Genomic DNA, 23,301 nt, shown 5'->3' with positions numbered 1-23,301 from the left:
CGGCAATGGCCGACGCCCGCGATCTCGCGGGCGCCCGCCATTAACCCCTCAGGTGCCGGGATCAATACAGATCCCGGCATCTGCGGCAGTGCGCGATTTAAATGAACGAAATCCCCTCCCCCAATAAAAAAGTAAAACGTCCATTTTTTCCTATTTTACCCCCAAAAAGCGTAAAAAACATTTTTTACAGACATATTTGGTATCGCCGCGTGCGTAAATGTCCGAACTATTAAAATAAAATGTTAATGATCCCGTACGGTGAACGGCGTGAACGAAAAAAAAAAAAGTCCCAAATTCCTACTTTTTTAATACATTTTATAAAAAAAAAAATTATAAAAAATGTATTAAAAGTTTTTTATATGCAAATGTGGTATCAAAAAAAAGTACAGATCATGGCGCAAAAAACGAGCCCCCATACCGCCGCTTATATGGAAAAATAAAAAAGTTAGAGGTCATCAAAATAAAGGGATTATAAACGTACTAATTTGGTTAAAAAGTTTGTGATTTTTTTTAAGCGCAACAATAATATAAAAGTATGTAATAATGGGTATCATTTTAATCGTATTGACCCTCAGAATAAAGAACACACGTCACTTTTACCATTAATTGTACGGTGTGAAAACAAAACCTTCCAAAATTAGCAAAATTGCGTTTTTCGTTTTAATTTCCCCACAAAAATAGTGTTTTTTGGTTGCGCCATACATTTTATGATATAATGAGTGATGTCATTGCAAAGGACAACTGGTCGCGCAAAAAACAAGCCCTCATACTAGTCTGTGGATGAAAATATAAAAGAGTTATGATTTTTAGAAGGCGAGGAGGAAAAAATGAAAACGTAAAAATTTAATTGTCTGAGTCCTTAAGGCCAAAATGGGCTGAGTCCTTAAGGGGTTAATTGAGTATTTACCACTATACTAAACTTTTGCTATCTAGGTGGTGGTTTTATCCTTTGCCAATATTAAAAGTTAAATTTTATGCACTCCCTTCCGATCAGTTTTTTTCCTACCTGCTTCGGCAATAATCCCAACCCCTTCATAAATATTCATCCCCTCTTCATCAGCACATCTAGAAGGGGGGTGGGGTTATCGTTGGGAGCGGGAAGCAGAAAGCATTGCACATACAGCAGCAGCCGCATCCATTGCACATAAAAAAGTTACCATATTAGTAACAAGATGAATATCTCCGGATCGGCCGTAGAGTTTGTCACCCTGTTAGAAGCGTCAGAAACAAGGTCACCCGGCACTACCTACCTGTATGATTAGGTTAGTGCTGTCAGTTTCCCTTTAAAGTCACCTTGTATATAGTTTATTTTATTTATTTATTTTTAACTCTTAAAAACAGAGAGCTCTTTGAACATTTAGAGAACGCTTGATTTACCTTCAGATTATTGTCCAGCAGACCAATGAAAAGACAAGGTTCCATCAAGGGGTGTGCTTAGACTGGCTCTTTAAAAAAAAGAACGCATGTTGGCGTATGCAGAATTTGATTATTTTGACAGACCAATTTTACGATTATGGAACAGCAACTGGTTAATTTAAATGTATCCAGCATTTTAAACGTTTTATTTTGAATGCATGGAGCGGGTGGTAGTGATTGTGATGTCACAGCCATGCCCCTTGTGCTGTCATGCCACGCCCCCTCAATTCAGGATCACGCCCACCTGCTTCAAGTGTTCAGAACAAATGTTTAGAACGCTGCGGCACAGGAGTACCCCTTTAAAGAGAATCTGTCTGCTTCAGTTCATGTTCTAAACTGCCTGCCCTGTCAGAGCAACGAGACACATGATACCTTTCACATATCTGTCTGTGCTTCCATAACGTACAAATTATTTTGTGCAAAAAGTCAAAGATGCGTTCCCGAGTCCCTATAGTTCTAAGGGCTGAAAGGCCTCCTTGCTCTATTCCCATCTGTTTCTGCTTGACTGACCGTCAGGGCCCGGCCTCTAAATCTCGTTGCTACTCTGCATATAAGTTGTCCTCAGGTGGGAGATTTGAAAGCGGAGCTCAGCTTCAACCTGACTGTCAATCAAGCAGGGATGAGAGGGCGGTGTAGCTGGTGATATTCAAAGAGAAGAGAAGAAATCGGCAACTCACCATCTCAGCTGGTATGTTCTTCTTTATTGAAGCATACTCACATAACAATATAACAGAGGGAGAGGGTAGTGGGGGGATAGTGATGTGCGACCGAGCTCCTGTTTCGCACACTAAGTGTGCTTCCTCCGGCCTCCTGGCCGGAGGAAGCACACTTAGTGTGCGAAACAGGAGCTCGGTCGCACATCTCTATCCCCCCACTACCCTCTCCCTCTGTTATATTGTTATGTGAGTATGCTTCAATAAAGAAGAACATACCAGCTGAGATGGTGAGTTGCCGATTTCTTCTCTTTGAATATTAATTGAATACTAGTTGAAATCCAGTTTGGATATGTTTATGTATTTTTTTATTTTTATTTTTTTTTACACTTACTCCATTGTTTAATGTGTATTAATAAACAACAACCATACAACTGATCCTTATACTGTTGCTGAAGCCTGAATTGTTTGTGTTTCAATAAAGTTTTGAACTGTGGAACTCATCTATATAAGGCTGGGTTCACACTACGTTTTCTCCCATACGGGAGCGCATACGGCAGGGGGGAGCTAAAAGCTCGCGCTCCCGTATGTCACCGTATGCGCTCCCGTATGTCATTCATTTCAATGAGCCGACCGGAGTGAAACGTTCGGTCTGGTCGGCTCATTTTTGCGCCGTATGCGCTTTTACAACTGGACCTCAAACCATGGTTGACCACAGTTTTAGGTCCGGTTGTAAAAGCGCATACGGCGCAAAAATGAGCCGACCGGACCGAACGTTTCACTCCGGCCGGCTCATTGAAATGAATGACATACGGGAGCGCATACGGTGACATACGGGAGCGCGAGCTTTTAGCTCCCCCCTGCCGTATGCGCTCCCGTATGGGAGAAAACGTAGTGTGAACCCAGCCTTATACACATTCAGTATAAGGCTCGGTTCACACTATGGAATTTCCGCCTGCAATTCCGCATTGAAATTGCAGGCAGAAATTCCGCTTGTGTAGTGAATGGGTTTCCGTTCTCAAATTAACACTTCGGAATTTGTGATTGGCAAATCCGCTTGGAAATTTCCGCCTGAAGAATGGCGTTGCTTATTCTTCATGCGGAAATACTCGCAGAACACATTGCATTCTATTGGAGACTGCAGTGTCCGCACGGTCCTAGTGCTGGTTGCACTCGGAATCTCCGGGCGGAAATTTCTTGCACGGAGATTCCGTAGTGTCAACCTAGACTAAGGAGCACATGTGATACTATAGCCAGTCTCTGTTTCCATGACCCACTACTACGGCCAGTGAGTAGTTGTAGTGGTAACAAGTCTGTGTGGACAGTGATCAGAAAGTACAGAGACCATCGGGAGACCTGGCATTGGGATGAAAGGGGTGGGGATAATCATTATTATTTTACACCATTTTGTGTGGTTATTTTTATTTTATTAATTTTTTAGCCCCTTGAGGACACAGTCCATTTTGGCCTTAAGGACACAGGAAATTTTATTTTTGCATTTTTGTTTTTTCCTTCTCAGCATTTTTAAAAATCCTAACTTGTATATTTCCATCCACAGACCATGTGAGAGCTTATTTTTTGCATGACCAATTGTGCTTCGTAATGACACCTTTTATTTTACCATAAGTATGGCATAAGTATGGCAAAACAAAAAAATATATATTATTTGCGTGGGGAAATTGAAATGAAAACTGCAATTTTGCACATTTTGAAGGGTTTTGTTTTTTCACTGTACATTTACATGGTAAAGATGGCCTGTTTTTCTTTATTCTGTAAATATGACAAAAATAATCCCCCATGACCCTTCTCACGATCCCTTCCGTAATTCTGCTACGGTTGCCGATCTGGGGGTGGCTGGTTCCGACCCAACTCATGAGGTATGCACTTTCTCCCACTGCCTGCTGTCTGCCATTACTGGCGGCTCCCTGGCTGCTGATAGCAGCCGGGACCTGCTACGCATGATGCGAGCACCGTTCCGGTGCTCGCGTCATGTATAGGATGTAAAAGTACGTCCTGGTGGGTTAAGTGCCACCTCACCATGACTTACATTTATGTCCTATGTTGTTAAGGGGTTAAATATTAAATGGTAGGACAAACCCTTTAACCCTTGGGGACCAAGGGCGTACCTGTACGCCCTGGTTCCGCTCCCATGTAATGACGCGGGCTCATGAGCTGAGCTCGCATCATAGCCGGGTGGTCCCGGCAGCTATCAGCCGTCAAGGCCGTGTCTAATTCAGGACCTCACCAATCCCAGTGATGCCTGGCATTAACACTTTAGACCCGGGGATCAAACTTGATTGCCACGTCTAAACCAAAAGTAAAATCATGCCGGCATCTCAGTGGGGCTGGTCGGGACTGCCGCGGTGAGATCGCGGCGTCCTGAACAGCAGAAAGGACGGGGGAGGGTCCCTACCTGCCTCCTTCACAGTCCAATCTGGGCTCTGCGACTCCATGCCTCGGATCCAGGCTCAAGCAGCAGAGCGCAGAGCTATGGCACAGCATTGATCAGTGTCAGGAATCAGAAGATTGCATGGCATAGTCCCCTGTTGGGGCTATACAAGTGTAAAAAAAAAAGTGTAAATAAAGAGTTAATAAATGTGATTTAACCCCTTCCCTAATAAAAGTTTAAATCACCCCCCTTTTCCCATTTAAAACAAAAATATGTAAATAAATAGAAACATATGTGGCATCACCACATGCGTAAATGTCCAAACTATAAAAATACCTTGTTAATTTAACCGCACGGTCAATGGGGTATGCGTAAAAAAAATTCCAAAGTCCAAAATAGAGTATTTTTGGTCACTTTTTATACCATAAAATTTTTTTGTAAAAAGCAATCAAAAAGTCCCATCAAAACAAAAATGTTACCCATAAAAACTTTAGATCACGGCACAAAAAATTACCCTCATACCGCCCCGTATGCGGAAAAATAAGAGTTATAGGGGTCAGAAAATGACAATTTGAAACATATACATTTTTAACCATGTAGTTATGATTTAAACCGAAATCAAACCTATATAAGTAGGGGATCATTTTAATCATATGGACCTACAGAATAAAGGTAAGGTGTCATTTTTACCAAAAAATGCACTGCGTTTGATCGGAAGCCCCCAAAAGTTTTTTATTTTTTATTTTATCCATTTTGCCCCCCAAACATTTTTTTCCGGTTTCACCATAATTTGGGTGGTAAAATGATTGATGTCATTACAAAGTAAAATTGGTGGCACAAAAAAAAAGTCTGTGGTGGAAAATTGAAAGCGTTATGATTTTTAGAGGGTCAGGAGGAAAATGAAAAGGGTTAATGTCAACATGATATGGGTCAGACAAAAACAGGTGGGGTCCATGCATAAACCCTTAGCTCCCTGCACCCAGCACGGGTCCTCAAGGGGTTATCAGTTTCCGACCAATGCCGTACAAATACTGTGAGCTGTCGCTGTGTAAGAATAGTGACAGGACGGAGGGTGTAGCCGTCATTGACAGCTGAGCATCTGTCACTAGGGCAGGTGACCAATCAGTTTTCGTGATGTAAAAGCCAAATTTTAAAAGGTTATCTGGTGAAAAGCATATATATTTACTTTTTATTATAAATTATGCCCTCCAGTATCACTGGTGTCGGGGGTCGATGCTTTACGTTGCAGCTCAGTGATTGGCTGAGCTTCAATGTGACATGTTGGGCCCCAGTATTAGAAGACCGGGCCGGGGCTCCATATGTAACAATGCTGTTTGGCCATAGACTGGCTGAGTTGGGACACCTCTGCGGCCAGTGATTCGCTGAGCTGCAGCTTGCTCCCCCCGCACTAACCAGCGGTGCTGATCAGTTTGATGGCTACCATGCCCGGATCCGCCGCGCCGTTCGCCCGTTATCTTCTTTCTTCTTGATCTGCAAAATAGCTGCTAACTGGCACTTCATTTGGCACTGTGACATAACCACCGCCCGGCTTATGAATATTCATGTTCTCCCTCTCCTCCCCACTGATTGCAGGACTCCACTGCGCAAGTGCATAGTATTGCAGATTGTGCGCTGGAATGAAGCCGCGCTGAAGTGGCTTCTGGGTGTAGACAGGAAGCCAGCACATGGGGGTCCTGTGGAGTCCTGAGATCAGCAGGGAGGAGAGGGAGAACATGAATATTCATAAGCCGGGCCAGGCAGCAGTTATATCACAGTGCCAGATTAAGGCAGTGACCCCGCCCGTGCCAGTTAGCAGATAATTTGCATATCAAGAAGATAACGGGCAAACGGCGTGGCAGATCCAGGCATGGTAGGCATCAAACTGATCAGCGTACCCATCACTACCAGCCAGTACCGCTGGTTAGTGCGGGAGGAGCAAGCTGACAGTTTTCATTTAAAGGAGAACTCCAGAATATAAAAATGATCGCCCATACTGCCGGCAGTAAAAAAATAAAGATGTACATACCTTCCTCCGCTCCCCCGCGGCCTCCGGTAACTGGCTCCGGTCTCCGCCGCGATCCTCTTCCTGGTTGCCGGTGGTCGGATGAATCATACTGCACTCAGCCAATCACCAGCCGCAGTGAAGTCCCGACTCGGCCGGCGATAGGCTGAGCGGCAGGGTGACGTTTTCGGCCCCGGCAGCAGGTGCCGGTGTAGTGAAGAATTTTGTGTCCTGAAGCGTTCTCACACTGCCGCTCAGCCTATCGCCGGCCGAGCCTTCACTGCAGCCGGTAATTGGCTGAGTGCAGTATGATTCTCCGACCACCGGCAACCAGGAAGAGGATCGCGGCGGAGACCGGAGCCGAGGGAGCGGAGGAAGGTATGTACATCTTTACTTTTTTACTGCCAGCAGTATGGAGGACAATTTTTATATTCTGGAGTTCTCCTTTAACCTCCTTCCCTACAACACACACCAGAGGGGTTCACACCGAATGCCGGGAGTAGAATACCAGAGGCAGCGGGGGACGGGGGAGTGCAGAAGGCAAGTAAAGGTTTTATTCATTAGATTTTTCTTTTTTAATGCTGAGCATATTGATTGTGGGGATTTTATATATAGATATGAGAGAGATAGATAGATATGAGAGAGATAGATAGATATGAGATAGATAGATATGAGATAGATAGATAGATATGAGATAGATAGATATGAGATAGATATGAGATAGATAGATATGAGATAGATAGATAGATATGAGATAGATAGATATGAGATAGATAGATATGAGAGAGAGAGATAGATAGATAGATATGAGATAGATAGATATGAGATAGATAGATAGATATGAGATAGATAGATATGAGATAGATAGATATGAGAGAGAGAGATAGATAGATAGATATGAGATAGATAGATAGATATGAGATAGATATGAGATAGATAGATATGAGATAGATAGATATGAGATAGATAGATAGATATGAGATAGATAGATATGAGATAGATAGATATGAGATAGATATGAGATAGATAGATATGAGATAGATAGATATGAGATAGATATGAGATAGATAGATAGATATGAGATAGATAGATATGAGATAGATAGATATAAGAGAGATAGATAGATATGAGATAGATAGATATGAGATAGATAGATATAAGAGAGATAGATAGATATGAGATAGATAGATATGAGATAGATAGATATAAGAGAGATAGATAGATATGAGATAGATATGAGATAGATAGATATGAGATAGATAGATATGAGAGAGATAGATATGAGATAGATAGATAGATAGATATGAGATAGATAGATATGAGATAGATAGATATGAGATAGATAGATATGAGATAGATAGATATGAGATAGATAGATAGATATGAGATAGATAGATAGATAGATATGAGATAGATATGAGATAGATAGATAGATAGGAGATAGATAAATATGAGATAGACAGACATCAGACAGACAGATAGATGAGATAGAATAGAAAGATGGATAGATAAAAGATCTCCGCATCTGGCAACAGACTTCCTGGTCACATGACCGGCAGAGCTAGAAAAAAAAAAAGCGGTAAGAGCCCCCCTCTGGCAGTTGGTGGTACTGCAGGCTACCACACAGGCGCGCTCACTTTAGGTCACATGACCAGCAGATAGCCTATGAGGTTATGGCTGATTTTCACTTTCACTTTACCTCAGAAGGAGACGCGGAGAGTCCGCTATCTTGAAAGACCTTTCTCCCTCATCCAGAGCAGGTAGATACATCACGGAGGGAGAGTGCTGCAGGCGGTCATTGTTATTATCACACTGTTCACACTGCTACTTGTCCTGTATGGCTGCCTCACGGTTTTCGCTTGAAAAAAAAAATGTAATCCACATTAAGGTGATTTATAGAGATCTGCGTTTTATGGCGGTGTTTACAAACCAGAGTGCCTTCAGCTGTTGTAAAACTACAACTCCCAGCATGCCTGGACAACCTTTTAGTTTTGCAACAGCTGGAGGCACCCTGAAGGGAGGGAAAAAAAAATTAGGTAAAATTTAAGGGTTTCTTCTAATCCCTAAAGTTTTAGTTTAACATTCCTACACGGGATTTTTTTGGTATTATTTTTAATCCCCCTTTTTTTTTTGTTTTTGTTTTACCAAGTGGCCAAAAATGAGCAACTTTGGACTTTGGTATTTTTTTACATGTACGCCATTCACACGGCAATATCACATGTGTTTTTTATTTTTTGTTTTATTTACATTTTAATATATTTTTTTGGAATGGGGGGGAAGGGGTTCTCCGGTGCTTACACATCTTATCCCCTATCCAAAGGATAGGGGATAAGATGCCTGATCGCGGGGGGTCCTGCCGCTGGGGACCCCCGTGATCTTGCACGCGGCACCCCGTTTGTAATCAGTCCCTGCAGCGTGTTCACTCCGAGTCTGATTACCGACGACCACAGGGCCAGCGGCGTGTGACGTCACACCTCCGCCCCCGTGTGACGTCACACCTCCGCCCCTCAATGCAAGTCTACGGGAAGGGGCGTGAGAGCCGCGTGCAAGATCCCGGGGGTGCCCAGCGGCGGGACTCCCGCGATCAAGGATAGGGGATAAGATGTGTAAGCACCGGAGAACCCCTTTAAACTTTTATAAGGGAAGGTGGTTAAAGGGGTATTCCGGGGTTATAAATCTTATCCCCTATCCAAAGGATGAGGGATAAGATGTATGATCGCTGGGGACCCCGCAATCTCTGCAGCCCCCGGCATTCTGTGCCGGGCGCTGCTTTTGAGACGGTGACGTGACATCACGCCCCTCCGTACATGTCTATCCCTCCCATAGGCATGAATGGAGGTGCGGGGCGTGATGTCACGTCACAGTCTCAGAAGCAGCGCCAGGCACTGTGCAGTGGTCTCTAAACTGTAGCCTTCCAGATCTTGCAAAACTACAACTCCCAGCATGCACTGACAGAAAATGGCAGCCTGGGCATGCTGGGAGTTGTAGTGCTGTAGTCTCTAAACTGTGTGCCTCCAGCTGTTGAATAACTACAACTCCGAGCATGCCCTTTGGCTGTCAGTACATGCTAGGAGTTGTAGTTTTGCAACAGCTTGTAATCAGTCCCCGGAGTTTGTTCGCTCCGGGACTGATTACCGGCGACTACAGGGCGGGCGGCGTGTGACGTTACGCCTCCGCCCCCGTGTGATGTCACGCTCCGCCCCTCAGTGCAAGCCTACGAGACGGGGCGTGAGGCATGACGTCACACGCCGCCCGCCTTGTAGTCGCCGGTAATCAGTCGCGGAGCGAACACGCTCCGGGGACTGATTACAAAAGGGGTTTCCGCGTGCAAGATCACTGGGGTCCCCAGCGGCGAGACCCCCGCGATCAGACATCTTATCCCCTATCCTTTGAATAGGGGATAAGATGTCTAAGCACCGGAGAACCCCTTTAATGTTTCCAAACCAGCGTGCCTCGAGTTGTTGCAAAACTGCAACACCCAGCATGTACTGACAGCCAAAGGGCATGCTGAGGGTTGTAGTTTTGCAACAGCTGGAGGTCTGCCCCTAAATATAAACACTCTTACACAGCCCCCCCCCCCATAAAAATTAAAAATGACTTGTACAGCAGTGTTTCCTAAATGGAGGCTCCAGCTGTTGCAAAACAGCAACTCCCACCATTGCGGGACAGCCAGTGACTTTCCAGGAATTCTGGGAGTTTTGCAACAGCAGGAGGCACCCTGTTAGGTAAACACTGCTGTAAGGTATTTTTGGTGGAGGTGGCAAGCGCAATCTTTGCATCCGAGTCCGCCCATATGCTAATCCCTCATTTAGGCCTCAAATGCGCATAGCGCCCTCTCACTCCGGAACCCTGTCATATTTTAAGGCAACAGTTTAGTTCCCCTTATGGGGTATTTTCGTACTCAGCAGAAATTTTTGGGTCTTTTTTTCTCCTTTTACCCCTTCAGAAAAGGAAAAATTGGGGGCTACACCAGCCTGTTAGTGTGAGGGGGAAAAAAAAAAATATATATATAAATAAATATTTATTTATTTTACACTAACATGCTGGTGTTGCCCCACACTTTTTATTTATTTATTTTTTTCACTAGAGGTAAAAGGAGAAAAAGACGTAATGTGGACGTAAAGTGACCTGCAGACGCACTACAGGGCTCAGGAGTGGGAGCGCAACCATGTACATTTAAGGCCTAAATTGGTGATTTGCATTGGAATGGATGATGGTTACAGCGGTTCTGACATAAACGGGGGGGAAAAAACACGTGACCCCATTTTGGAAGCTACACCCCTAAAGGAACGTAACAAGGGGTGCAGTAAGCATTTTAACCCCACTGGAGTTTGACAGATTTTTTTAAACAGTGGCCTGTGCAAATGATAAATGTAATTTTTCATTTGCACAGCCCACTGTTTAAAAAAAATCTGTCAGTGGGGGTTAAAATGGGGGTTAAAATGCTTACTGCACCCCTTGTTACGTTCCTTTACGGGTGTAGCTTCCCAAATAGTGTGCTACGTGTTGTTGTTTTTTTCATTTAACTTTTCAATCATTTATTTTATTTATTTATTTTGCTGTTCTGGCACCATGGGGGCTTCCTAAAGGCGAAATGCCCCCCAAAAACTATTTCAGCAAAATTCACTTTGCGAAAGCCAAATTGTGCTCCTTCTCACCTGAGTATTGTAGTGCGCCCGCAGGGCACTTTACGTCCACATATGGGGGGTGGGTATTTATGTGCTCAGAAGAAATGCGGTTACAAATTTTGGGGGGCAAATTCCCCTATTACCCCTTGTAAAAAATAAAAATAATTTGGGTAAGACCAGCATTTTAGTGAAAAAAAATCTAATTTTTCATTTTCACGTCCCACTTTAATGAAAGTTTGTCAAGCACCTGAGTGTTAAGGCTCACTATATCTCTTGTTACGTTCCTTGAGGGGTTTAGTTTCCCAAATAGTGTGCCGTGTTTTTTTTTTTTTTTTTTTTTTTCTGTTTTGGCACCATGAAGTCATATTTAGGGATTATCCTGCTAAATCAGTTTCCTTATTCTTATTCTGGTAGGAGAAGCTGCGTCTGCTACTGTGTAATCCCAGGAGACCAAGGTGAACAGGAACCACCGTACCGAATACAGCTACCGATCCTCGGCCATAAAGACCACCCGGGTAAAGAGAAACTCCGAGAAACTACTTCTGCTCTACATGGTGCCCCTGTCACTTAAATAAAAAAAACCTCCTGACATGATTACATACATCACTTTGCACGTTAATAGTGCCAGTAGTGCTGTAGCCATATGTCAGCACTTTCGTGGAATCTGCGGTGGTGCAAGAGGTAGGATAACGCCACATGTAGAAAAAAGATGATACCCAGCACTTGCCAGTAATGCACAGTGAATATTTTTTTTATGGCATAGTGTGGTACAAAGACGCGTTTCGGCGTGGGAGCCTTCCTCAGCTGTCTGCCATAGGCAGACAGCTAAGGAAGGCTTCCACGCCGAAACTTGAGAAATGTGATTTAACCTCTTTACTAATAAAAGTTTGAATCACCCACTTTTTCCATAAAAAAAAATAAATAAAAAAAATAAAATTATATATATATATATATATATATATATATATATATATATAAAAAATAAACACATATGGTACTGCCGCGTGCATAAATGTCTGAACTATAAAAAATAGAATAAAATAATTAAACCGTACAGTCAGTGGTGTACACGTAAAAAAAATTCCAAAGTCAAAAATTGCTTATTTTTGGTCACTTTTTAAACCCTAAAAATGTTTTATAAAAAGCAAACAAAAAGTCCCATCAAAACAAAAATGATACCAATAAAAACTTCAGATTACGGCGCAAAAAAAATTAGCCCTCATACAGTTATAGGGGTCAGAATATAGGGGTGCATGTAGTTGTTTTTTATTTTTTATTTTTTATAAATACTAAAATAAAACCTTGTAACCGTATGCACCTTCAGAATAAAGATAAGGTGTCATTTTTACCGTAAAGTGCACTGCATAGAAGCGGAAGACCCCAAAATTACAAAATAGGTGTGTTTTTTTTTTTTTCAATTGTGCCCTACAAATATTTTTTTTTCTGGTTTCGCCTTAAATTTTGTGGGGAAATGATTGATGCCATTACAAAGTACAATTGGTGGCACGAAAAACAAGCCTCAAATGGGTCTGTAGGTGAAAATTTTATAGCGTTATGATCTTTAGAAGGGGAGGAGGAAAAAACGAAAGTGCAGAAACATAAAAACCCTGAGTCCTTAAAGGGTTAAGGACTTGTGTTTTTCTCTTTTTGCCCTTTCGTTTTTCCTTCTCCCCTTCTAAAAATCATAACGCTATTAATTTTTCACCTACAGACCCATTTGAGGACTTTTTTTTTGGTAATTTTTTTGTAATAGCAACACAAATTTTACCACTAAATCTACAGTGAAACAAAAAAAAACTTGTGGGACAAAATTAACAAAAAACCTAACAAACCCATTTTGCAAATGTTAGGGTTTCCCTTTCTACCCATACTATTACAATGAAACCCAATGTATATAGCTTTTGTTTTATTTTACTGCTATATATATATAAAAAAAAAAATTGTACGAAAAGGAGTGTGCTTATAATTGTCCCCTTCTGACGCCTATAATACTGACACCACCCTAGTCCTATTATCCTATTCCGTACATAAGCCTGTATGTAGTTTTTTGCACCTTGATCTCTAGTTTTAGCTACCTTTTTTTTTTATTTTTATTTAATTTTTTTTCTGGTATATAAAATGGGCAAAAAAAATAAGCAATTTTGGACTTTGGTATTTTTCTATGTTTACTAGGGATGTAAGAAAAAATCGATTCGCGCGATTATCGCGATTTTTTTGTTCCGCGATACTGAATCGATTTTAAAATTCTGAGAATTGATTTTTTTATAAATTATTATAATTAACATTTACTGTATTTCACTCACTGAGTCACAGTCCTATTTGTCTGTCTTATTTTTTTTGAACACTTAAACTCCTGACCACTAGTTGGCAGTGTACCTGTTATCAGCTCTGTCCCACTCGCAGGCTGCTACCGCGAGACTACAGACTCAGAACAAACAGGAAGGAGAACGTACGCACTCACAGGACAACTCTCGCGGGACCTTGTTCTTTCTCAGCTAGAATAAGTTTTCCCAAGCTTTTAATAGGGAATATCGCAATATATCGTGATATATCGCCAACATGACAGTATCGCGATATATTGCGATATATCGAATCACCACCCTGGTATCGCGATTCGAATCGAATCGCCAAATTATTGGCAATTCACACCCCTAATGTTTACACCATTTATCTTGCAGTTGCAATAACGTTTTATTTTATTAGTTAGGACATTTCCATATGCGGTGATACCACATATGTATGTTTAATTTTGTTTACATTATTTTATTTAAAAAAAATTGGAAATGGGTGGTGATTCAAACTTCTATTAGGTAAGGGGCTTATTCACATTTTATTCAATATCTTTATTTGACATTTAATTCACTAGCTTTTAGTGCTCATAGAAGACTGTTACGTGCATTCTTTCGATTGCATGTACTAAACAATGCTGTGCTATTAGCGCTCCATTAGCTGAGGCTTCCTGCACTGATGGAACACGATCAGACTGGACCCTTCGCCTGTCCTCTGAGCTGATGGGGACACCGCAAATTTGCTGCAGTGGTCACAATCAGTTCCCCATAGCTAACTGGCAAATGGTTTTTAAACACCGCTATCATTTTGTGGCATGTAAAAGGTTAAAGGGGTACCACGCCCATGTTACCCGTTTGGCCTGCTTTTTAGGGCTGAAGTGACATGGTGTGAGTTTGTGTGTAAATCACGGCGCCACGACTTTTTAAGACTTTCAGAGAAAAGGCGCAGCACTTAATAAGTGGCCACTGCATAAAACTAGTCTAAAGCACTGCACATGGTAATTCACTTTCAGTCGCACAAAAGTCGCAGGGGAAGTGACTGAGACTTTTCATGCGACAATTTTTGATTAAAAACATTCTAAATAGCTTGATGAGTTCCCCTGATTATCCCCTATCCTTTGGATAGTGGATAAGATGTCTGCTCCTGGGGGTGGGGCGTGACATCACTACCATGGCCACCTGAACCCAGTGTTCTGAACATAATGTTCAGAATGCTGGGGTGCCGGCGTCGGGATCGTGGTGTCTCAGTAGCCGGACCCCCTGCAATCCTTTGGAGATGGGGGATAAGATGTCTAGGGGTGGAGTAACCCTTTAATTCCAGACATCACCCTGCTGTCACTTGCCAGGACCAACAGGCTATGTAGCGTGCTCAGCTCCTGAGTGCGGTTTGTAGACGGGGAGCGGGTTCAGGGTGTAAACTTAGACTGGTGCCAGAAAGTTAAACAGATTTGTAAATTACTTCTATTTAAAAATCTTAATCCTTCCAGTACTTATCAGCTGCTGTGTGCTCCACATGAAGTTTTGTAGTTCTTTCCAGTCTGACCACAGTGCTCTCTGCTGACACCTCTGTCCAGGTCAGGAACTGTCCAGAGCAGGAGAGGTTTGCTATGGAGATTTGCTTCTTCTCTGGACAGTTCCTGACACAGACAGAGGAGAGACACAGGAGAGAGCACTGTGGTCAGACTGGAAAGAACTACACAACTTCCTCTGTAGTATACAGCAGCTGATATGTACTGGAAGGATTAAGATTTTAAAATAGAAGTAACTTACAAATCTGTTAACTTTTTGGTACCTGTTGATTTTAAAAAAAAAAAAAAGTTTTCCACAGGAGTAACCCTTTAAGGAGTTAGGAGGTATTATCTGGGCACAGAAAAACATAGCTGCTTTCTTTCAGAAACTGCGTCATACCTGTCCTCGGGTCATGGGTGATATTACGACTTTGGTCCATTTACTTCAATGGAACTGAGATGAAATACCATACACAACCTGAGGATAAGAGTGGCGCTGTTTCTGAATAACCCCATTACACATGTAGATTCAGGAGCCCACAAGATCGTGTGAACCGGTCATAGACTGAGGGATCCTCCTGCTGCTCATGTTCTCAGTTTGTCTTTTAGCTGAGAGAGAAGCCACTTTCTTACAATGTGATCTATCCCGGTAGGTGAAGAAGCCGCTCCTGCTGCTGTACGATCCCAGGAGGCCGAGGTGGACCGGAACCACCACACCGAATAAACATACCGATTCTCTGCCATTAAGACCACACAGGTAACAAGAAACTTCCTTCTGCCCTACATATAGTGTCCCTGTCACTTAAAAATGTATGACAAGAAGTTTTTATCAGTTTGGATGTTTAGAACACCAATCTCTTTAGATACAGCCATGAGAAACCCTTCACTCCCTGGATTACTGCTATCTCTGTCTTAGGCTGGGTTCCCACTACGTTTTCTCCTATACGGGAGCACATACTGCAGGGGAAATCTAAAACCTCGCGCTCTCGTATGCCTTCATATGCGCTCCCGTATGTAATTCATTTCAATGAGCCGGTCGGTGTGAAACGTTCGGTCCGGTCGGCTCATTTTTGCGTCGTATGTGCTTTTACAACCGGACCTCAAACCGTGGTTGACCACAGTTTTAGGTCCGGGGGAAAAGCGCATACGGTGCAAAAATGAGCCGACCGGACAGAACGTTTCACTGTGATGACCCCTCCCTCACTCTGCTCTGACTCAGAGGGCCCTGGACCTGCCTGCAGCCCTGTCAATCACTCATGGTGTCCATGACATGTCCATAACCACTGGACACAGCTGGACTGGTATGCGTCCCAGGATGCAGGGGGACCCCTAGTGGCCTAAAAAAGCCAGTAAAAAAACTGGCCACTAGGGGTCCCCCTGCATCCTGGGACGCATACCAGTCCAGCTGTGTCCAGTGGTTATGGACATGTCATGGACACCATGAGTGATTGACAGGGCTGCAGGCAGGTCCAGGGCCCTCTGAGTCAGAGCAGAGTGAGGGAGGGGTCATCACAGTGAGAAGAGAGGAACACGCCTCATGGACAGGTTGACCACGTTTTTGTCTCCAGTTTAAAATCCGTACTGCAACCGTATACGTTCTTTTTTTTAACATGGACGTCAATGGAAAACGCACATGTATACAGTTCCATACGGGAAACGGTATACGGTTTTTACTTTGCACATGCGCATTTCTATCCTAAAGTCCCCACCCAACACCCCTCCCATTAAAAATGGACAAAATTATCAAAAATGGATAATTTTTTTTTTTTTTTTTTTTATAAACACGGACTGAACTGTATGCACTTTTAAAAACATTATACAGTTTAAAAACGCATACTGTTTACTTTTTCCCATACTGTTCTATCCGTTTTTTGCCATATGGTTTTCTTTAGAAAAACGCAAACGTGATGTGAACCCAGTCTAAGTTTTTTGTTCTACTTCTAAAATGAGCATGTTTGAGTTAAATTAGTATGTTTAACCCCTTAAGGACCAAGCTTATTTTGACCTTTAACCCCTTCAGGACCCATGACGTATGCGTACGTCTCCGCACCCTGGGCTTTAAGGACCCATGACGTATGAGTACGTCATGGTGTTTTCCGGTCTCTGCCGCTCACAAGGCGGAGATCGGAACTGCATGCCTGCTGAAATCCTTCAGCAGGCATGCCGTGCAAATGCCGAGGGGGGGACCACCACCCCCCCCATGTCGGCGATCACAGAAGATCGCATGTCAATTCAGACCCAGAAAATTGTGATGATCGGTGCTGTCAGTGACAGCCCTGATCATCTTGCAGGGTAGGAGTGAGGTTGCAATGCTGCGATCTCCTCCTATCCCCTGCCATTAGTCAGAATTGATTCTGACCAATGGCAGAGCAGGACAGTGGGTTGCCATGGCAACCCCCATTCTGGCCACCCCTGGATGTCGAGTGGATCGTGGGAAGAAGATGGAGGCCGGGTACCTTACCTGAAAATGCCTGGGAACAGCTGATCGTCGCTGGAGACTACTGGATCCTTGCTCAGGTAGGGAAGTGACGGTGGGGGGGGGGAATTGAAAGTGAAAGTAAAGTGATCTTTACTGTGGTAACCACTAGGAAGGCCAAACTGCAACTCCCAGCATGGGAGTTTTTTTTTATTTTTATTCCCTATTATATAGGGGATAAGTTGTACATCCTGGAGGTATCCTTTAAGGTGCTGGAGGTCACCCAGGTGAGCTGATTCGCCTCATATGGGTGCGGGTCAGTTCACATAATTTTTTTTTTGAGAAATATTGTCATTAGGCGAAAAGTGATCTAACCAATTGCAGTGCTTTATGAATATTTGAAATGTTTAGGCTGCATTTTTCACAAATTTATTGCTGCATTTTGGCTGTTCTTGCTTCAATTTTCCAAAATCACTAAAACTGCAAGAAATGCAACGTGTGAACACAGCCTCAGGGAAGTGTGTAACTACTACATAGTGGAGGGGTGGTGTAAAATCTGTCCACTTTATTAGGTACAACTTGCTAGTACCCGGTCGGACCCCTTTTTGCATTCGTTCTTTGTGTCCTACTTTCTACAAGGTGCTGGAAACGTTCCTCGGAGATTTTGTTCCATATGGACGGACATGATGACATCACACAGTTCCTCCATATAGACATGATGACATCACACAGTTCCTCCCTATGGACCTTGATGACATCACACAGTTCGTCCATATGGACCTTGATGACATCACACAGTTCGTCCATATGGACCTTGATGACATCACACAGTTCCTCCATATGGACATGATGACATCACACAGTTCCTTCATATGGACAGGATGACATCACACAATTCCTCCATATGGACCTTGATGACATCACACAGTTCCTCCATATGGACATGATGACATCACACAGTTCCTTCATATGGACAGGATGACATCACACAATTCCTCCATATGGACCTTGATGACATCACACAGTTCCTCCATATGGACAGGATGACATCACACAGTTCCTCCATATGGACAAGATGACATCACACAGTTCCTCCATATGGACCTTGATGACATCACACAGTTCCTCCATATAGACATGATGACATCACACAATCACATCCATGATAAGAATCTCCGGTTCCACCACATCCCAGCGGTGATCTATTGGATGAGATCTGGTGACTGTGGAGACCATTGGAGTCACGTGACCTCATTGTCCAGTATGAGATGATGTCATGTGACCTCATTGTCCTGTATGAGATGATGTCATGTGACCTCATTGTCCTGTATGAGATGATGTCATGTGACATGGGGAATTATCCTCCTAGGACTGTATCCACCTTTTCCAGCCCACCGGAGCACTGGAAAGCTGAACTAATTTATGCAGGAAAAGTCAGCAACCGCCGAGCCGAGAAGTTTGTGGCGAATCGAATTTACTGTAAGTTCGCTCACCTCTAGTCGAAATGTACTAAGGGGCCCAAAGTGCCTAGAAAATGTCCCCCACACCATTACACCCCCAGCCTGAACCTGATACAAGGCAGGATGGATTCATTCTTTCATATTGTTTTCACCTAATTCTGACCCTTCCATCTGTATGGCGCAGCTGGAATCAAGACTCTTCAGACCAGACAATGTTCTTTCAATCTTCCATTGTCCAATTCTGAATATGCAGAAAGACAAAAATGGAACAAGAAGGTACTCTATAGGGGAGATTTATCAAAACCTGTGCAGAGGAAAAGTTGCCCATAACAACCAATCAGATCGCTTCTTTCATTTTTGACAAGGCCTCTGCAAAAGGAAAGAAGCAATCTGATTGGTTGCTGTGGGCAACTAGTCAACTTTTCCTTTGCACAGGTTTTGATAAATCTCCCCCTATGTGCCTTCTTGTTACCTGGGGGTGTTTTGCTAAGATGACGCAACACTAAAGACAATATTTTAGATCAATCCTGTGGCAGCCGATATCCAACCGTGATCTAGGAAAGGACATCAAAGGGAGTGCTATGACCTACTCTTTGTTAGCAGCAGTATACAGATAGAGCTGGAGAAGAGGTGTATAACTACTATATATCCTGATCCCATAGAGATAGCAGCAGTATACAGATGGAGCTGGAGAAGAGGTGTAGAACTACTTTTTTTATCCTCATCTTTCTTTAAATGGCAGCAGTATACAGTAGAGCTGGAAGCAAGCAGGAGCATTATGTGAGGTGATGTGATACTGTAGTTCACAGGAAGTCAGCTGACCCAGGACTGACCACTTTCTCTGCCACATTAAAGGAGAACTCCAACAAAAACAAACTTGCCTATCCACGGGATAGGGGATAACTAACTGATCATTGGGTGTTCTAACTTCTGGGACCCGGTTCTCTCAGTGAGCGCAGATGATGCCAAAGTACTGTACTTGGGTCACTTCGGGCCTCCAAGAAAAATTTATGAAGCATGTGCTGTCTGCAGCATGCGCTCCTCACTAAAACCTGGGTCTCGTTCGGGAGATCGTGGGGGTCCCATTGGTCGGACCCCCTGCAATCAGCTTCTTATCCCCTATTCTGCGGACAGGGGATAGGTTAGTTTTTTGCTGGAGCCCTCCTTTTTACCCGGTTAAGGACCCATGTCATACCGGTACGTCATGGGACCCTGACATTTATGTTCGTCTGTGGGTATTTTGGCCCCCGCCGCGTACTGGGCGAGGACTGGACCGGGGTGACTGCTGATATTGATCAGCAGGCACCCTGCGCAAATGCCAAGGGGGAGTCATCAGAAAACTGCAAATCCCAGCATGCCCAAACAGCAAACAGCTGTCTCTGCATGCTGGGAGTTGTAGTTGCGTACCTCCAGCTGTTACATAACTACATCTCCCAGCATGCCCTTTGGTGATCAGTACATACTGGTTGGAAAATACTGAGTTAAGTAACAGAACTTAACTGAAGGTTTTCCAACCAGTGTGCCTACAGCTGATGCAAAAGTACAACTCCCAGCATGCACAGTCTGTCATTACATGCTTGGAGTTGTAGTTCTGAAACAGCTGGAGGTACGCAACTACAACTCCCAGCATGCAGAGACAGCTGTTTGCTGTTTGGGCATGCTGGGATTTGCACCCCCCCCAATGTGAATGTACAGGTTACGTTCACACGGGCAGTTTTACAGTACGTTTACTGCTTAAAGTATGATCTGCGTAAAATTTTTCGCCGCAGCGCAAACTCCTAGCGGGAAACTAACCTTAAACGCCCGCCAGTGCAAATGTACCCTAAAAACACTACACTAACACATAATGAAGGGTAAAACGCTACATATACACCCCCTTACACTGTCTTCTCCCCCCAATTAAAATGAAAAAAGTATTGTACGGCAGTGTTTCCAAAACAGAGCCTCCAGCTGTTGCAAAACAACAACTCCCAGCATTTCCGAACAGCTACTGACTGTCCAGGCATGCTGGGCGTTTAGCAACAGCTGGAGGAACCCTGTTTGGGAATCACTGGTGTAGAATACCTCTATGTCCACCCCTATGCAATCCCTAATTTAGTCCTGAAATGCGCATGGCGCTCTCTCACTTCGGAGCCCTGTCGTATTTCAAGGAAACAGTTTAGTGCCACATATAGGGTATTTCCGTACTCGGGAGAAATTGCACTACAAATTTTGGGCGACTTTTTCTCCTTTTACCCCTTATGAAAAGGAAAAGTTGGGGGCTACACCAGCCTATTAGTGTGTGTAAAAAAAAAAATAAATGCATTTTACACTAACATGCAGGTGTTGCCCCATACTTTTTATTTTCACAAGCAGTAAAAGGACAAAAAGACCCCCAAAGTTTGTAACGCAATTTCTCCTGAGTACGGAAGTACCCCATATGTGGGTGTAAAATGCTCTTCAAGCGCACAACAGGGCTCAGGAGTGAGAGCGCACTATGTACATTTAAGGCCTAAATTGATGCTTTGCACAGGGGTTGCTGATTTGACAGCGGTTCTGACATAAACGCAAAAAAAATAAATACCACATGTGACCCCATTTTTGAAACTACACCCCTCATGGAATGTAACAAGGGGTATAGTGAGCCTGAACACCCCACAGGTGTTTGAGGAATTTTCGTTAAATTTGGATGGAAAAATGAAGACTTTTTTTTTTTTTTTTCACAAAAATGCTGATGTTACCCTAAATTTTTCATTTTTACAAGGGAAAATAGGGAAAAAAGCCCCCCAAAATTAAGTAAGAACATACACCATATGTGGATGTAAAGTGCTCTGCGGGCGCACTACAATGCTCAGAAAAGTGCCATTGGACTTTTGAAGAGACAGTTTGTCAGGAATTGAAGGCCACGTGTGTTTACAAAGCCCCCATAGTGCCAGAACAAAGGACTCTCCCCCCACATGTGACCCCATTTTGGAAACTACACCCCTCACGTAATGTAATAAGGGGTACAGTGAGCATTTGCGCCCCACAGGTGTCTGGCAGATTTTTGGAACAGTGGTCTGTGAAAATAAAATGTAATTTTTCACTTGCACAGCCCACTGTTCCAAAGATCTGTCAAACGCCAGTGGGGTGTAAATGCTCACTGTACCCCTTATTAAATTCTGTGAGGGGGGTGTAGTTTCCAAAATGGGTTGACATGTTCTGGCACCACAGGGGCTTTGTAAACGCACAAGGCCCCCGACTTCAATTCCAATCAAATTCACTCTCCAAAAGCTTAATGGCGCTCCTTCTCTTCTGAGCATTGTAGTGCGCCAGCAGAGCACTTGACGTCCACACATGGGGTATTTCCATACTCAGAAGAAATGGGGTTACACATTTTGGGGGGAATTTTCTCCTATTACCCCTTGTAAAATTTGGGGACAAAACTGTATTTTAGTGATAATTTAATTTTTATTTTTTTTCATTCTTACATCCAAATTTAACAAAGTCGTGAAACACCTGTGGGGTGTTAAAGGGGTACTCCGCCCCTAGACATCTTATCCCCTATCCAAAGATAGGGGATAAGATGTCAGATCGCTGGGGTCCCGCTGCTGCAGCACCCAGCTATCATTATTGTGCAGAGCGAGATCGCTCTGCACGTAATGACGTGCAATACAGGGGCCGGAGCATAGTTATGTCACGGCTCCGCCCCTCGTGACGTCACGGCCAGCCCCCGTCAATACAAGTCTATGGGAGGGGGCATGGAGGTCGTCACGCCCCCTGCCATAGACTTGCATTAAGGGGATGGGCCGTGATATCATGAGGGGCGGAGCCATGACATCACGCTGCTCCGGCCCCTGTATCGCCCGTCATTACGCACAGAGCGAACTCGCTCTGTGCAGTAATGATGGCGGGGTGCCGCAACGGCGATCCCCGGGGTCCCCAGCAGCGGGACTGCGGCGATCTAACATCTTATCCCCTATCCTTTGGATAGGGGATAAGATGCCAGGGGCGGAGTACCCCTTTAAGGCTCACTGTACACCTTGTTACGTTCCTTAAGGGGTGTAGTTTCCAAAATAGTATATTTTTTATTTTTTTCTCTGGCACCACAGTGGGTTCCTAAATGCGACATGCCCCCCCAAAACCATTTCAGCTAAATTTGCTTTCCAAAGTCCAAATGTGACTCCTTCTCTTCTGAGCATTGTAGTTCGCCCGCAGAGCATTTTACGTCCTAACATGGGGAATTTCCATACTCAGTAAAGATGGGGTTACAGGGCATTTTCTCCCATTACCTTTTGTAAAAATTGTAAATTTGGGGAAAAAACTGCATCTAGTGAATTATTATTTTTTTTTCATTTACACATCCAACTTTAACGAAAAGTCGTCAAACACCTGTGGGGTGTTAAGGCTCACTGGACGACCTTGTTACATGCCTTGAGGGGTTTAGTTTCCAAAATGGTATGCCATGTGGGGTTTTCTGCTGTTCTGGCACCATAAGGGCTTCTTAAATGTGACATGCCCCCCCAAAAACCATTTTAGCAAAATTCACTGTCAAAAATCCCATTGTCGCTTCTGAGCCCTCT

The 23,301-nt window shown here is 43.6% G+C and overlaps 1 protein-coding gene across 1 annotated transcript in view; it reads left to right on the top strand.

The window, feature by feature from the left end:
• Positions 1 to 8,075: 8,075 nt before the first annotated feature.
• Positions 8,076 to 23,301, top strand: part of LOC130367512 (uncharacterized) — a 40,095-nt gene continuing 24,869 nt past the window's right edge. Inside the window, exons 1-3 of the mRNA XM_056569934.1 lie at positions 8,076 to 8,220; positions 11,503 to 11,603; positions 15,538 to 15,641. The gene's annotated coding sequence lies outside the window, so the exon portion shown is untranslated. The remainder of the gene's footprint in view (positions 8,221 to 11,502; positions 11,604 to 15,537; positions 15,642 to 23,301) is intronic.

This window comes from Hyla sarda, chromosome 4, assembly GCF_029499605.1.
Source record: "Hyla sarda isolate aHylSar1 chromosome 4, aHylSar1.hap1, whole genome shotgun sequence".
In the NCBI taxonomy this organism is placed as follows: Eukaryota; Metazoa; Chordata; class Amphibia; order Anura; family Hylidae; genus Hyla; species Hyla sarda.
This window is presented reverse-complemented; position numbering and strand designations above follow the sequence as displayed.